Consider the following 15,188-nt stretch of genomic DNA (forward strand, 5'->3'; position numbering starts at 1 on the left):
TGCTGAAGCATGTGGCAAAGGATTTGTGAGGACCCACCAAAAGCGCTGGCCATGCTTTCCTGGTCTTCCACAGTTCAAGAAGCACAGCACCTCAGTCTGCTCATTCCAGGAGTCTTGGCAACAAACTGCTGTGAGGCAGCAATGGGCAGCCAGGCACGCCCATGATGCAAGATACTGTCTGGGCGCTCATGCTGGCAGAGCCTGAGGTTCCTAGGCAGTCTTAGCTTTGTTTACTTCTAATGTTCAACATTTGTTTTGTCCCCTTGGTTACTCTGCAAGGAGTTTCCCTATCTCATGTCTTACATTTGAGCCAGACATAAGGAGTTAGTTCAGTGGGTTGAGAAAAGGCCTCCCTAGTACAAGCTCAGGAATCTGCTCCCCATTCCTGTCCTTTCTCAAGCTGGAAGTACACGGTGTGTTCCCAAAGATCTGTATCTTGGAGGAACACACATTTGCACCTTTCACCTCTGAAAATACAGACCAGAGTAGAACAGGAGGATTGAATTTACTTCAAACTGACAAGATGTGTGGGACAGGGATGACAATTATTTTGCTACCTTTAACTAATGCCCAATAGGTATTTTCTTCTTCCTTCTGACAAACACCTTGTACAGCATCCAGATATAACAGATTTTGTCTCTAGTTCATCTATGAAGTCTCTGTCTTTATATCATGGGTTGTTTTTCTATTATTTTGATGCTTCCATTTCCCAGCCCTGTAACTTTGTAACGAGTGAAGGGAAAAATATCTTCATTAACTCTCTCTACAGCAAAAGAACAAAACAAAAGTATCCAGTGCTACAGTCAGAACAAATAATCTACAAACATTCTTCTTACAGCTGTTTCAGTTTTATCTACCTCTGAATTTCTAGTCATTCTCCTAAAGTGAAAATTTTAAGAAGTCTGCATTTCAGAATAATTCCCCTTCAGTGCAAAGTAGGTCTGAGGGCCCAGAAAAAAAATCCAGTACAATCCACTGACATTCATATACAAGCAGCATTTAATCAAACTGCAAGAGCCATCCTAACACAGTCTGTATGGGGGTGTTTATCGTGGGAGATGTCATACAGATTGAACAGGCTGATAAAAAGCCGTTTACATACATGCCACAGCCCACTGCGAGGAGTTACTATCTCTAATTTCTGACATGGGGGAGGAAAGCAAGCAGCCTTTGCCAGCATCAGCTACTGACAACAAACATGCCCATCCATGCAAACTAGAAAAACAGAGCTGGGGCTGATCAGAGATAGGGGAAGGAACATCTCCAAAAGGATTCTTGCCACAGTAAGTATCCAGCAATACACAGTGTGTTAAAACAGATACTGTGCTGCACTGCACTACTTGTAAAGGGCTAGAAAGAAAAATGACCCTCATGATGTGAAATGTCATGGCTCTCTCTCTAATACTGTATGCACTGACCTGATGTCACTTGAGTACAAAATCTTCTACAAAATCCAAACAGAGCTATTCTTCCCTACCACAGAAATGCAATGAAAAGAAAAATTAGAGCAAGCAGACTGCAAATCCAGTATACAAAGGGAAGAACAGAAGAAAAACTACGTAAGTTCCCTACTCTTGTAACCACCAATTCAGTTCTCACAGTACAAAGCCCAGGCAATAAGATTTGCTTAGGGTGCAGTTGATATGTCTTACAAGCCCTCCACACAAAGAGCACAAATTCCTCTAACTCTTTTCCATCCTCCAGCTACCAGCACAGAAGAAACTTTGCAGCACAACACACAATTTAAATTCAACTCAGTTTCCACAATATGTCAGAAAGCCATTTAAGTGCATGTTACTTCCAGACTGGGTTTAGCAAGAAAAGTGGAGCTGCTGCCAAGACAGAATTAGCTTCCAAGTAAAGCATAAGGCTACATGCTTTCTTGTTAGCTGGTTAAAGTAAAGGGACTCAGGTATTTTTCACAATCACCTGTGCTAAGAGAATACCAACTTAAAGCTTATCTATACTAAGATTTTTCTCATAAGAATCAGGCACCCAAATTTAAATAGATACATATCTAAATACTGCAGTAGTTCATAATACAGCGCAGACAGTTTTCTAATAAAGTATGGCCCAGGTTCAAGATTTCAAGACATGTTTTCAGATTATCCTTCTTCAAAAGAACAAATTCTACCCGCTTCAGAGGAAGTAACTTTCTGCATACAGAAATGCTGCTTTTCTCTCTAGCATAAAGGCAAGGCTTCCATTCACCTCCTCTAGCTCTCCCAATGATTCCTCTCTGGCTCTTCACCTTTCTATAATCTTTGCCCCTTCTTCCCTGCCCCCAAATCTAAGCTGCATTTATGTAATAAAAAACCAAGTACCACTGAACTAATCTCTTCCTTGAGTTGAAATGCACTGCTCTCATATAAGGAAATCTGAAAGTGGAAATTTTATGTAGGCTTATTTCCACTTTCATCTCAGTAGTTCCTTGCCAAGGGAAGACATTGATATCACATAGCTCCAATGCTCTGAAGGTGATATTATTACCAAAACTGGAACATCCATGTGTATGTGGACATGTCCTGTCAGGTTCTCAGCAACTGGGATAAAATGGGATAAAAATTCATGCTGGAAGCAATCCTTAAAGGTCCATGGTCTGACTTTCTACACAAAGAAGGGCCAGCTCAGGGTGTTACCCAGCCTGGTCTTGAAAGCCTTGGTGCACAGATGGAGACTGCACATGGACTAGCGAGGAGATTAGGGTAGCTTTACTTTCCTATGGTTCTTAAACTAGCTCACCAAAGAGCAGCACTCCGCCTTTCACGTAGGAACAATGAATCCTCTCATAGGTTCTTTTAACTTTCCTTTTTACAAAGACTTCAGGCTTCCTGTACTTGGATGAATTTAGACAACCATGGAATGGTGGGTTCATAGGTGCAAGAATTCAGGGTCATTACTTTCACCAACAGCACTAGCCTGCAGCTGCTAAAACCCCATGGCCCAGGAGCATCAGAGCTACCTGGCCAGCTGATCAAAGAAAAACAACAGCATGAAGAGCATGAACCCAAACTCCTGTGTTGCATCCCAGTGCTATGTGTTGAACACAGCTATGGCAACCTGAAGCAAAAGACAACTTAGTGTGGGACTTACAGCACTGCCAACAGCACCAGCCCCAGTCTGGAGAGCAAGGTTCCACTGTCTGTGCTCTTGTGCCACACAGACAGGCCAGCCTGGACAGAAGATAGTGTGATGCTAAGATAAATGCATGCAATAGCTTTACTCTATGTACAGGAAGCTAAGTGATTTGTCTTGAGGTAAGCCATGCATGTAGATACCGCATGGCAGCAGCTGCTGCAAGGAAACTGGTTGTGAGCACATTCTTGTCCTGGAGAATGCCGGGTCATTCTGGGTCACTGTCCTCAAGTAGAGGATGCACTTCACTTCTAGCATGTGGCCTTCAGTCTAGTACAGAAATGTGGCTCTAGGAAATTAATTAGCATTGAAACAAGACTATTTTTAAGACTTCAAAAATATACATGTGCATGCTGACTATTCAACATTCATCAGAGTACTAAATACTTTTCAGAGACAAAATTCAAAAGCACAACCAAACCACTCTAGAGATGGTATTACACCAGTCTGCCCTGCCAGCTAAAGTTTGAACTTAAGACCACAGTCCTCAGTTAACCTATTCCATTACAGTGTCTTAGAAAGCAAAAAAGCCCAAACCTCAACAAGCAGCAGTTGGGATTAGTTAAACACAGGCAAGACCCAGCATCGTGCATTATTTCTGCCACCATTCACAGCAGTTTAAATAATTCACAACCTGGTCTTGACACTTATCTCCCCAGCAACTACGCTGTGAGTTTTTTCAGCAAGGCTCATTTGCAATGCAAACAGAAGAGGGGGAAGAAAGGCCTAGAAGCCCTTGATTTTGAACACATTGATTCATACTGCAAGCCCATCAAAGGTGGAGACGAAGAGACAAGTTTTGCTGTTCAAAAAAGCCACATGTATTTCTTTTACTGCTGTTTCCTTATACACAGAACTATTGTAAATTTCTGGCAATCTGTTGCAATCTTGAGGTATTTTTCATGTAAAAGTCTCAAAAGTAAAAAGGCAGAAAATTCCAGTAATCCCACATAAAATTATCTGAAGACCTTTCTAACTATAAACTGGGAATAACGCTTCAAGTAACCTGTGAAGGCTGCTCAGTTGCATCAATGCAGAACTCAAGCCCTCCTACTCTCCACTTTCTTAGTAGATGCAATAAACCAATGCTAACAATGTTACTCCCAATTATTTTCAAAGCAAGGATTCTATCTGGTTAGGTTTGTAATTGCAGCTCAAGTTTATTGCTAAAATTAGGACAACTTTTTGATCGAGTAGCTATGAAGCCAGAAGGCAGCAAGCACTCCCCTGAGGTGCAACCTCAGTCCACTGCCCTCAATCAATGCTGCATAGGCTCTGCATCACTTATGCATAGCAGGAATCAGTGACTTTAATCCACAGACACTAATTCTTTGGAGCATATCCAGACCTGCTCAACTAGCTGTTCTTAACCTTCATGGCATGTCTTTTAATCTTAGCTTCAACTATAATACAGTGGTCTCCAAAATTCTTCGATCAAAAATATTTGAGCATGCATATCCAACATATGCATATAGTTATATATAGACATTGCTTCACAAACTATTTATTATATATTTATGTGTTTATTGTTTCAAAAATACCTGCTAGATAACATGCTACTGACAGCCACCTGTTAGCAGAGAAAAGCCCTGCAAATTCAGAATTCTTGACTTTTTTGTAAAAGCAAAAAGGCATAATTCACCTTTAAGTTTGACAACTATTCTAACCATTTCGTCATGAAATAACCACTGAGCTGTGGTGATTTTCATGGTCATTCCCCATCTCATTACAAACTAGATTCTATTTAAAAGTCTTATGTTCATAAAGGTAACCCCACTGATGCCATTCTACAGAACTTTGCCCATTTCTGGGTCGCACTGTGCTCCTAAGTAGTTCTTCATGTATTTCATTATTGAACCAAAATGTGGCAAGATCCTTAAGCTGAAACATGTTAGAAACATTTATACTTCCATGCTACTATGTACCAAGCCTCCCACACAGCTCAGTTTCTTCTAATACCTGTCTTTTCAAGCCTTTGGCATTATCTTCTCTGTATCTTTCAAAGGAAAGTATTTTAGTTTGCTGCCATATAGTTGTTTTTTTATTACTTCAGCCATTTTTCCACAGCAGGAAGAACAAGTGTTTCCCCAATGGTATCCTTTTTTCATATTTTGCTTTTACATAAGAAAGCTCAAGACAGGCTTCTAAAAATTTAAGTACTGAATTGGGTGTCATTAGACTTCACAGATTAGATCCAATTAGACTGTCACTGTTTTTACCTAAATGAAGAGCTCATGCTAAATGTAAACTCTGACATTCTCACCATTCACCTGTGCTCCTATTTCTAGTATTACCGGAAATCCACAGGTATTCCAGGGAATCTTTAAGCTACATGTCTATTTCATAAGGGTTAATTTAATTAAAACTTGTCAATATTATATGTAAATCCACTTAAGTAGGCACAAGTGAGCTGCAACATGTGAAAGTGAATGAACTAGTGAAGACTCCCTTCCACAGTGTGGAACATCCTCCGTTTTTCAAGACACTTTTGTAGGCTCTACATGACACACGACCCTCTGACATACAGACTGAGGGCACCACTTTCCATACAATACAATACTAGAGATTTATTTCAATGTGGGGTACTTCTTTGTGCTAGTGGATTTTTTAAGAAAAAAACAAATATAAGTTGTAACACTTTTCTTCTGCACCGCAGTAGATCATCTTGCTCAACCCCTGGGGCACATGCACCACTTTGGGGACCATTGATATAACATACTGATTGTCCTGGTATAAGAGGCCACCTCCATTCTGTGACATCAAGATACAGATACAGGAGCAATGCTCTGAGGCACAGCAAAGACAGGGGTGATCAGCAATCTGTTACAGCCCCACATTTGAAGACTTTGCCAACACCATCCCAATCCACAAACTGTCATGGCATACCGCAGAAATTACTTTTTTTTTTCCCTGGTCTAAATACAACAGGAAGAAGCAGAAGAGAAAACATGTTAAGTTGAAGGGCACAAGGGAGAGGAAATGGTACTGATGACCAAGTACTAGAATTTACTCAGCTTGAGTTCATCTGCACCACAGTTAAGCAGCATTACCAGCCAGAAAGTTCTCTTTCTAGGTGCAGACTCACTGAATCAGACTAGCCCTAGAATCCTGTGTTCAGTTTTTTGGCACTTCACTACAAGAAAGAACTTGAGGTGCTGGAGCATGTCCAGAGAAGGGCAACAGAGCTGGTGAAGAGTCTGGAGCACAGGTGCTAGGAGGAGCAGCTGAAGGAGCTGGGGGTGCTTAGCCTGGAGAAATAGAGTCTCTCTACAATTACCTGAAAGGAGGATACAGCAAAGTGGGGGTCAGTCTCTTCTACAGCATACCAGAGAAAATGGCCTCAAGTTGCACCAGGAAAAATTTATTCACTAAAAGAGCAGTCAGGCATTGAAACAGGCTGCACAGAAGTCACCACTTCTGGAGGTATTTCTAAGATGTATAGTTGTAGTGCTTAGGGACATGGTTTATTACTGGATTTGGCAGTGCTGGGTTAATGGTTGCACTTCATGATCTTACAGGTCTTTTCCAATCTAAATGATTCCATGTGTATTTGGGGAGCAGAAGGGAGAGAAACAAAGGGTAATTCATATTTTACTATGCTGATTCGTAAGCACTCAAGACAATCCTACTTAAAGTTACAAGAATAGACAGAGCCTGCAAGGACTAACAGGCTTGTTGCCCTGTGACTTAAAAGATAAGAGACATTTGAAGCTCACTCCAGGGCAAACCAACACATGGAAATCTTCCCATAGCCACTGGACACACACCATTCTACACAACACAGCCCCAGTACCATACAGTTATCATAGCAACCTAAAAGCTACCTGTAGCTTCAGCCATCTGCAAGTATGTTTGTATTAGTTCTCTTCTAGGGAAAATAAGCGTAGCATGTTGATTCATTTAACCCTACGAACATTGTTCCATTTCCTCAGAAAAGCCTGGGCAAATACTCTTCCAGCTCCTGATGCTGCTAACCCCTCAGGTGTAGAGAATTAAGTCAGTGCAGAAGGTGGAGAAGGTTTTATGCATGTGTGCAATCACCACCTAAAACTGTGTGTGGGGAAGAGAGCAAAATAACTAAACTTTACCATCGCAGAAACCAAGTCACATTAACTAAAGGAACCAGCAGTTATTCCCTTTTTCCACTTTATTTCAGTAACCTGCATTTAGTGGCCTGCATCTAACTCTCCTTGAAAGTCTAAAGTAACATCCATGCTGCACCTGTGCATAGCTGACTGTTCTAGAAGTGCAAACTACTTCTAAAAGGTAAACCATCTGATCCAATAGCAGAGAAAAGCTCAAGGAGCACAATAAAAAAGCCTAAGTACACCAATGTCTTGGTTTACATACATAAGGCAAGACAACCAAGAACATCAAAGCTGGGCTTAGCAACTCTTTCCCATCCCAGCAGAAAAGCAGTGGCACACAGGCACACAACTCACCAACATACAACAGGTTCAAAGTCATTGTCACAATGTAAGGGCAACTCCAGACTCTTAAAAATGCTTTACTGAAATCCCAAATAAAACATACTAATGCTAGGTCCTTTTATCAAGATGTGAACATCTACAAACTGGGGCTTTTGCCTATCAGACAGCTACTCTGATGCCAGCATGATTTAACAGCATGCTTCCTGTCTTGCTGTCAGAATTGGGAAGACTAGCACTTTGAAGTGCATACCAGGTATAGAACAAAGTCACTCTCTCCCTCTCTAATGTGGCTTAACATTTAAAAGATGCATCTTTTGCCAAGCAAAAGTGAAAACAAGTTCTGCTAACAAAATGTCTTATTTTAATTTTAATGTCCTATTGTATCATACATCCTTTCAGCTGGGACTCAATTTTCCTAATGGCCAGGCAAGGAAACTAATTTTATTATTTAGGCTCTCTTTAAAGAAACCTATCCCCCACAGATCTCAGTTCTCAGAGAGCTCAACCTTTTGTGGTCATCAGAGGATTCCAAAAGCAGAATTCCTGCCCTACCATACCCTTAAAAAAACCCAAACAAACAAACTCACAAAAGGCAAGCAAACAAACAAACAACAAAAAAAACCCACCAAAAGTTCTGCTCCTCAACTGTGTCCCAGTAAGTTCTACTTAGTCACAGCAGCAACTGAAATTACTAACAAAAGTAACCTCACCAAGGAGCTGCTATTAGAGGAAATAGCAGTTAAGTAACAGAGAGGACTGCAAGCAAATATATAATCTCAAAGCAGCATATAGGTTAACAGTTGCATGCTGGCAAGTGTTCATCATTGTCACAAAGCCTATTACCACTGAAAAGCTATATCTGTGTATCGAAAAAAAGTGAAATCAGAGTTTTAGCTGACTTTCTCCTTAACTGTCACCCAAACCCACGCTATTCTCATCTCAACTTTGTACCCAGTATAATGCTGACTCTTCATGATCAACAAGATTTCCTAAAGATAATGAAGAACAGTGGTGTTGTCTTTACGAAGGTTCTAGACACCCTTCTCAGCACTTCAATGAACCCAAGTGCCACAGTCAGCGTCCTCACTTCCATGCTGGGCAGGTTCCAGACAATAGTGAATTGGGATGCCTGGGAAGTCAGGACATATTCAGGTAACAACCCTTCTGGTTTAAACATGATTATGAAAGTATAGAAGATTTAGACTTTCAAGTAATCCTATGGTACATATGCCATAATGTCAACAGTGCCTAAGCAACATGACACTTGACACTGAAACTAATGGAGAGAGATGGGGAGGGAATTCAGGCTCAGGATTTTTTTCCCTGCATCTTACAACCTGCTGCCCATTTCTGCCAAATGGGTACAGCACAGCACAGCACCCTCAGGTCAGACAGTAACAGCAATGCAGGCAGGATGAAAACTCAGCCTCTACGGAGAGTGGGGTCAGCTGTGCTAGAAGAAGGCGAGGAAGGATCTGAGTTCCCTCTTTTTTTACCACCAGCAGATTTGAGTACTTTCCATGTAGTCATGTGGCTTCTAAACAACAATACAGAAATGGATCATCTTTATCTTGACATGAGCAATTACAATGTACTTTTACTTTGCTCCATTAGTGCCTAAGGAGAATATAAAGCAAACTACTTACTTGAGCACAGAAAAAATATCATCAACCTTCCATCAATCCATTTTCTACACTTGTCTCAGTGGACAAAGGTACATACAAAACAAGGTATGTTCTTACGTAGTAAGATATACATACACACCATCTATTTTTAGGTATTACAGCAAATTTTTCTTAAGGAACTTCAAAACCTCTTAAAAATTATCCTGTAGTAAAAATCTCAAGCACAAGAGCATGTATAACCCGGGGTGGGAGGTGGGAAGTTGGCATAGAAGAAGGGGAACAGTATTCCAAATACTGTCTGCAAAAATGAGAAGACATCCTGAAAAGAGCTATGCCCTCAGAAACAAGGGACAGACTCAAAACGCATGTACAGTCCATTAAAAGGTTTATAAAACATGACCTGAATTAAAAATGCTTTCGACAAAAAGAAGTTAAAAGCATAAACTCACTTTCAAAATAAGCTTATGAAATAAACTATGACCCTACAAAACTGTATGGTATTTCTAAACTCAATTGATCTGCACTTGAAATTGTTCAAACTACTGGTACTCAAAATCATTCCAGAGTGTCTGTATCCCAGATCACTGCAGTTTTGATACTATGATCTCACTTACCAAAAACCAAGTGGACAAAAATCTCATTGCAGAGAAGCTAACAGTGTGATGTATTTTCTTTACTTGTGAGTTCCTTCAAATGGCTGGTTTCTATTTTCCCCTTAAGTGAGTGGTTCTGCCCAAGGTTATCTCCTTCCTTTCCCAGGTATCTGTCATTCCCCAAATCATGTCTCTCTCCAGAATGTCCTATGCCAATCCTCCCCTAAACAACCCCCTGCCTGTTAGCCCACCTATTTGGTTGTCAGTCTAGGCTTGCTCCTTCCCCCGGTTCTGATAAGTCCTATGCTGCTCGATGCCCCATTGGGTTGTTCAAACTGTACCCCTCCCCTGTGTTCTCCCATTGGCCCCTGGACTCTAAGTCCCTCCTAAAGCTCCTCCTCAGTTTATCCCTGAGTGGTTGACGTATTGTACCCTCCCCTTGGCATGATCCCCGTTTAAAAATTCGGGATCAGCCAGTGTAACTGTCTTGTGTCCCTGACTCCCTTGAGAGCCATACAGCCACACTCCCTTGAGAAGGCTGCTCCCTGCTCTCTTGTCCTGCCCCTCGGCGCTGGTACATCGGGAGCTGTGGGGAACAGAGGCAGCTCTGCCGAAACACCACTCAAGTCCCTCAGTGGGTGGGGATGGCCGCTCCTGGCGTTGACAGGCAGAGAGGCTGGCCAGGGGTTTTCCCTCAGTCACATCATGTCATAAATGTTTAAAGTTAGACATCTTAGTTATAGGGGTATCGATACGTATCTTTTGGTTTCATTTCCAGTTTGTACAGGTTTGTCACAAATATTTATATATCTTATAAGTGTCCTTTCTATTCCTAACTCTGTACGGGTTGTCACTAGAAGTTCTAAACAGTCAAAAGTATAAAAAGTTACAGTTAAAGGGTTGCTGGAGTGTTCACAGGGCTGACACCAGAGAGAGAGGAAAGATGGAACCTTCATCCTCCACAGAAAGCTCCCAGTCAGGACATCCCTCCAGGCCATGATTGGTGGAGACAACTGACCAATCATTCAAAGGAGGGAAAGAATGGTTGGTCCAGAGGAGCTCCTGCTAATGACCAACAGGACCCTGGAGAACGAGCCAATCATCTCCAGGATCCAAAATCCACCAATCACTGGAAGAAAGGAGGATATAAAAGGGACTGACAGTGTCAGGGAGGGCCTTTTCCCAGAGTGATACTGTTTCCCAAAGGGAGCAGAGCCCTATAGGACTGTACATATTTGTTACTCTGGCTTGTTGTAAAGGGTTCTAGCCCAACCCTTTTGATGCTCCAGTAGTCATTTTGTTTCAAATAAACTTTTTTTTTCTAACTCCAGGTCTACAGCCTGGTTTATAACACATCCTAACAGGAAACTCTAATTAAAATAAGGCTGCTTAAGTTAAGACAATAATACACAATAACCCATTAACATTATTTGAGTGGAATATATCCTTGCACCATGGGATTGGTAGCATTTAGTAAAGAAGTGAACTAGAAAAGTCAGTAGCTTACGATCTGAAATAAGAGCTTGATGAAGCACTAGAATAGTCTTTAAAATAGAGGTATAGAGGCAAAGAGGAAAAAATACCAAACAACCAAACCAAAAACAAACCCACAAACCTTGCAGTTCTCCCTTTCAATTCTATTATTTAGTTCAATGAACCAACAATGACCTAAATAAAACCAAACAGAAAAGCTTGTTTTTCCCATTTTAATCTATGAATTTTTAAAAATGTACACATGACAGGAAGCTTTTCAGTTTATCAGAAACACTGAGTTAAATTCATTTATTAAACTGAAAATTCTTAATCAAATTATTTGGAGAGGAGGGAAAAGTAGATTTATCAGAACATAGCTTTGCAATAAAACTATCTTGAACTCTACATTTTAACTTGCAAACAAAAGCAACTGAACACAATCTCACCTAGGAAATTATTAATCGTGTAGAAAACTGTATTAGAAAAATGGATGACACACAAGCAAACGTCAAAATTAAAGTCTCAAATTAAGTACATGAACAAGTGTGTGATACATCCTCTGATTAGCCAGAATGAACAATTTTAATACCAAGCCTATATTTATGCAAACCTACTGTTTTTAACAGTGGTGCAAGCCAACAAAATAAGAAACTAATTAAGCAGAAGAATTACTAAGAAGTTTAAAACCGTTTATTCAAATTTTGAGGCTTCACTTGTCACTTTAAAATCATGATTAAAACCAAGCAAATAGTTTTCAAACCAGCTGAGTAAAAGGCCAGGTTTTCTGCTTATCTCTGTGTGATATCAACATTCTCCATTCAGAACACTACCAGAATCTCCAAACAGCCACTTCCAGTATTAGAAACCCAAGACAATCATTACACATGGGCAGAAAGCAGAACAATATCAAGCACACAGACGTCATTACCACTGAATTCTAAAAGATACAGCTACAAGAGAAACAGGAACACATGTAAACTCAGCAATTTGTTCTAAGACTGACCAAACACAAAATAATCCAAAACAAGACGTGCTGAACTCAGGAGAGTGGAAGCAGGTTCCAGGCTGTTTATCATTATCAAACTCAGGAAAGACCCTCATGTGTTAGTTTCAAGGTTTTGCTCTCAGAAATATCACTCACAGATCTTAAGAGCGCTCTAAAGATCAGCAGCTCAATCCAGCAATGTTTGTCTCAAGATTTTATCTTTGGCTTTTCAAGTGTCCCACCACAGATCTCAAACATCTTTAAATGACTAAAACAGGTCCAAGAACAAAATATAGATAGCTCTGAACCACAGCACTAACAGTCTCATTTCCTCGTAGATATGACTTGTGGTTGGATTTGTTACAATAAAATGCAGGCTACCATCAAGGCTTCTTACAGACACATTATATCACCTTGTTCTCTTCCACATCTTTCTGAAGATCTGAAAAGACCAAGCTTACATTGTAGCATTTTGATAAAATGGATGTCTTTTCTAAAATTAAAAAAAACCCCAAAACCTAAAGAACAAAACCACAAAACCAGAAACAAAATTACAAGGGATAAATTTCAACTTAGTCTGCAGTCTTCTCTCAGTCACCCTAAGAGGCTGTATTGTACACCATCATTCACATCAGCAGTGTCTGACGCCATTTGAAGAAGTGATGAATCACCCCAGTGCAGCCAACTTCTGACTCTACAGAGAGTTCAGACTTAAGCAGCACAAAGTAAACTCGCCCTGAGTTGCCAAATGGCCAATAATAACACAAAAATTACTAAATTACAAAAAATACAGGGAGAAAAGGAGAAAAACAAGACAGTGGGACTTTTAAAGCTTTAATTCCCTAGAAATCCATTTAGAAACTAGATACCATGTGCAATCCTATGGCATTGCTGCACAAATGCAGATAGGTAGCTATCTCCAGGCTACCCCACTCCAGATGGAGGAAGTCCAGTGCCTAGCCTGACAGACACAGGAGCTTCTCAGCACAAGGCTGAGTCACCTTGCAGCAGCTCTGACACATCCCTGACCGCAAGCTAAAGGCCCTCTCAGCCATTACAAAGACAGGACCCACAGGACACGAGCCCTGCTGGACTGTCCATCACCCAGGCTGGCAACAGCCTGCCTGCCTCAGTTACAGCAGCTCTCGTCCTCCTCTCCGCAGCACAGCAAACATTGCCACATCACAGAAGCCTCTTTCTTGGAACTTGGGTATGCTGAAGCCCTGGCTAGAGCTACACAGCGCTTTTTAAGGGTTAGGTCATGGCCTCACCTACTACCAGGAAGATTTACTCCTTTCAAAGGGAGAGATATCTGCAGAGTTTCTGCAGCAAGCACAAACAGAGGGAAACCAGTGAGCTCTGACAGCAATGCATTTTGTTCTGAAGTCTTTTTACTTGCTGTTTCAAATGGACACCACCAGGTAACAAAGCCACAGTGTGTCCCAATTGAATTAGAAGTAAAGTTTGCTTACTCAACCCTGTTTTATGCAACAAAGAGCTGCTTGCATCAGAGATTACCAGCAGTAATGTAAACGGAGCAGAGGCAAAAATTTAAGGAGGGATTGACTTCATGGAGGATGGAGAGGAAGGAGACAAGTACAAACCAACGACCTATTCACTAACCAGAGGTTAAAATTAGTCACAATGAAAAATCAAACCATTGTCAGAGTTCCACTCACAGCGCCCACAAAACTTGTCTCCTCACAATGCAGGGATTTAGAAACAGAACAAGAAGCAGCAGTCAGATGAGACATCAGAGAATCTTGCGCTCTCTGCCATTTCTCCTGTGACTTGTCATTTGCACAAACCCTCACACTGATCAAGAACTTGAGTGTTTACTTCTCAACACTCACCTTGAGTGAAAGTTAACTGAGAAGGCAAGCAAGAAATTTTTTCCCTGCTCAACTTCTTCAATCCAAACACAAGGGTGCAAATCCATACTGCCTCTTACTGTAATAAGAACCTACTACATGCTGTGGACCTCCAGAAAAAGACTCCAGAGATTTACTTCAATATCCCGCCTTCCGTGTTGTGGAGATTAAAATGAGCTCTAAGGAAGGAAATTAGGTTTTGCTGGATTTCTACAACTGATTTTATCTCCCACCATATCCCACATCTTTCTTGTTATGTTTTTGTTCATTTTCAACATTAGAAGGATAGATGTCAACATTAAAAAAATAAGCCTTTTGACTGTTTTCTCCCATGACCTTTCCAGCCTAATCCTGAGTGCTTGAGAACCTATGCTGTGATTCTACATACAGGCATAACTCAGCAGTATTACTTACACAAAACTGAGGTAGTTTCAAGTTCACACTATGAGGTGAGACAAAGTTCTGCTTTAATTAATGCTGGATGAACAGGGATATTCTATTAAACCAACCGCTTTCTCCCACTTCTGAAAATGTGAACAAGAAATTAAGTGGGGAACCTAACTTCTACCTTGAAGCAGACAGGACTGTGGCTTTTCTGGACATTTGCCTAAACGATCCTGCAAAAATTTACTACAGCAACATTCAAGAACTTCTTTAAAGAAGGTTTCAAATTGCATAAACAACCAACAGTTCTACCAAAGGCAGTAATATAGTGTGGATCAACATAATTTCTGGAAAGATACCAAAATAAAAAGCAGAATAAGAAAAATCCATGGCATAAAGTATCAATGAATTTTAAATAAATCAACTCCATATTGTTACTTGCCCTGCAGAAGCAGCCTGGAAACTAATGTTTTAAAATGAAAATTTAAATCTACACTGCTATTGCCATAGCTACCTGCACCAAGTGCTAACATAAGAGTGGGAGGCTGAAGGAATATGGCATGAGGGAACGGTGATGTGTCCTCTCCAAACTCTGCTGGACTTTTTTTTGCCAGCAACTTTGGTAGAATACTGAGAGACTTACTATACTCTTGATATATTAGCTAATATGAAAATAATCATCATGGAGGATA

At 40.7% G+C, this 15,188-nt stretch overlaps 1 protein-coding gene across 3 annotated transcripts in view; it reads right to left on the reverse strand.

Annotated features, from left to right (window-relative positions):
- TTC7A (tetratricopeptide repeat domain 7A) overlaps positions 1-15,188 on the reverse strand; it is a 168,136-nt gene that overhangs the window by 146,917 nt on the left and 6,031 nt on the right. The window lies entirely within an intron of this gene.

The sequence above is a fragment of the Sylvia atricapilla genome, chromosome 3 (assembly GCF_009819655.1).
Source record: "Sylvia atricapilla isolate bSylAtr1 chromosome 3, bSylAtr1.pri, whole genome shotgun sequence".
Classification (NCBI taxonomy): Eukaryota; Metazoa; Chordata; class Aves; order Passeriformes; family Sylviidae; genus Sylvia; species Sylvia atricapilla.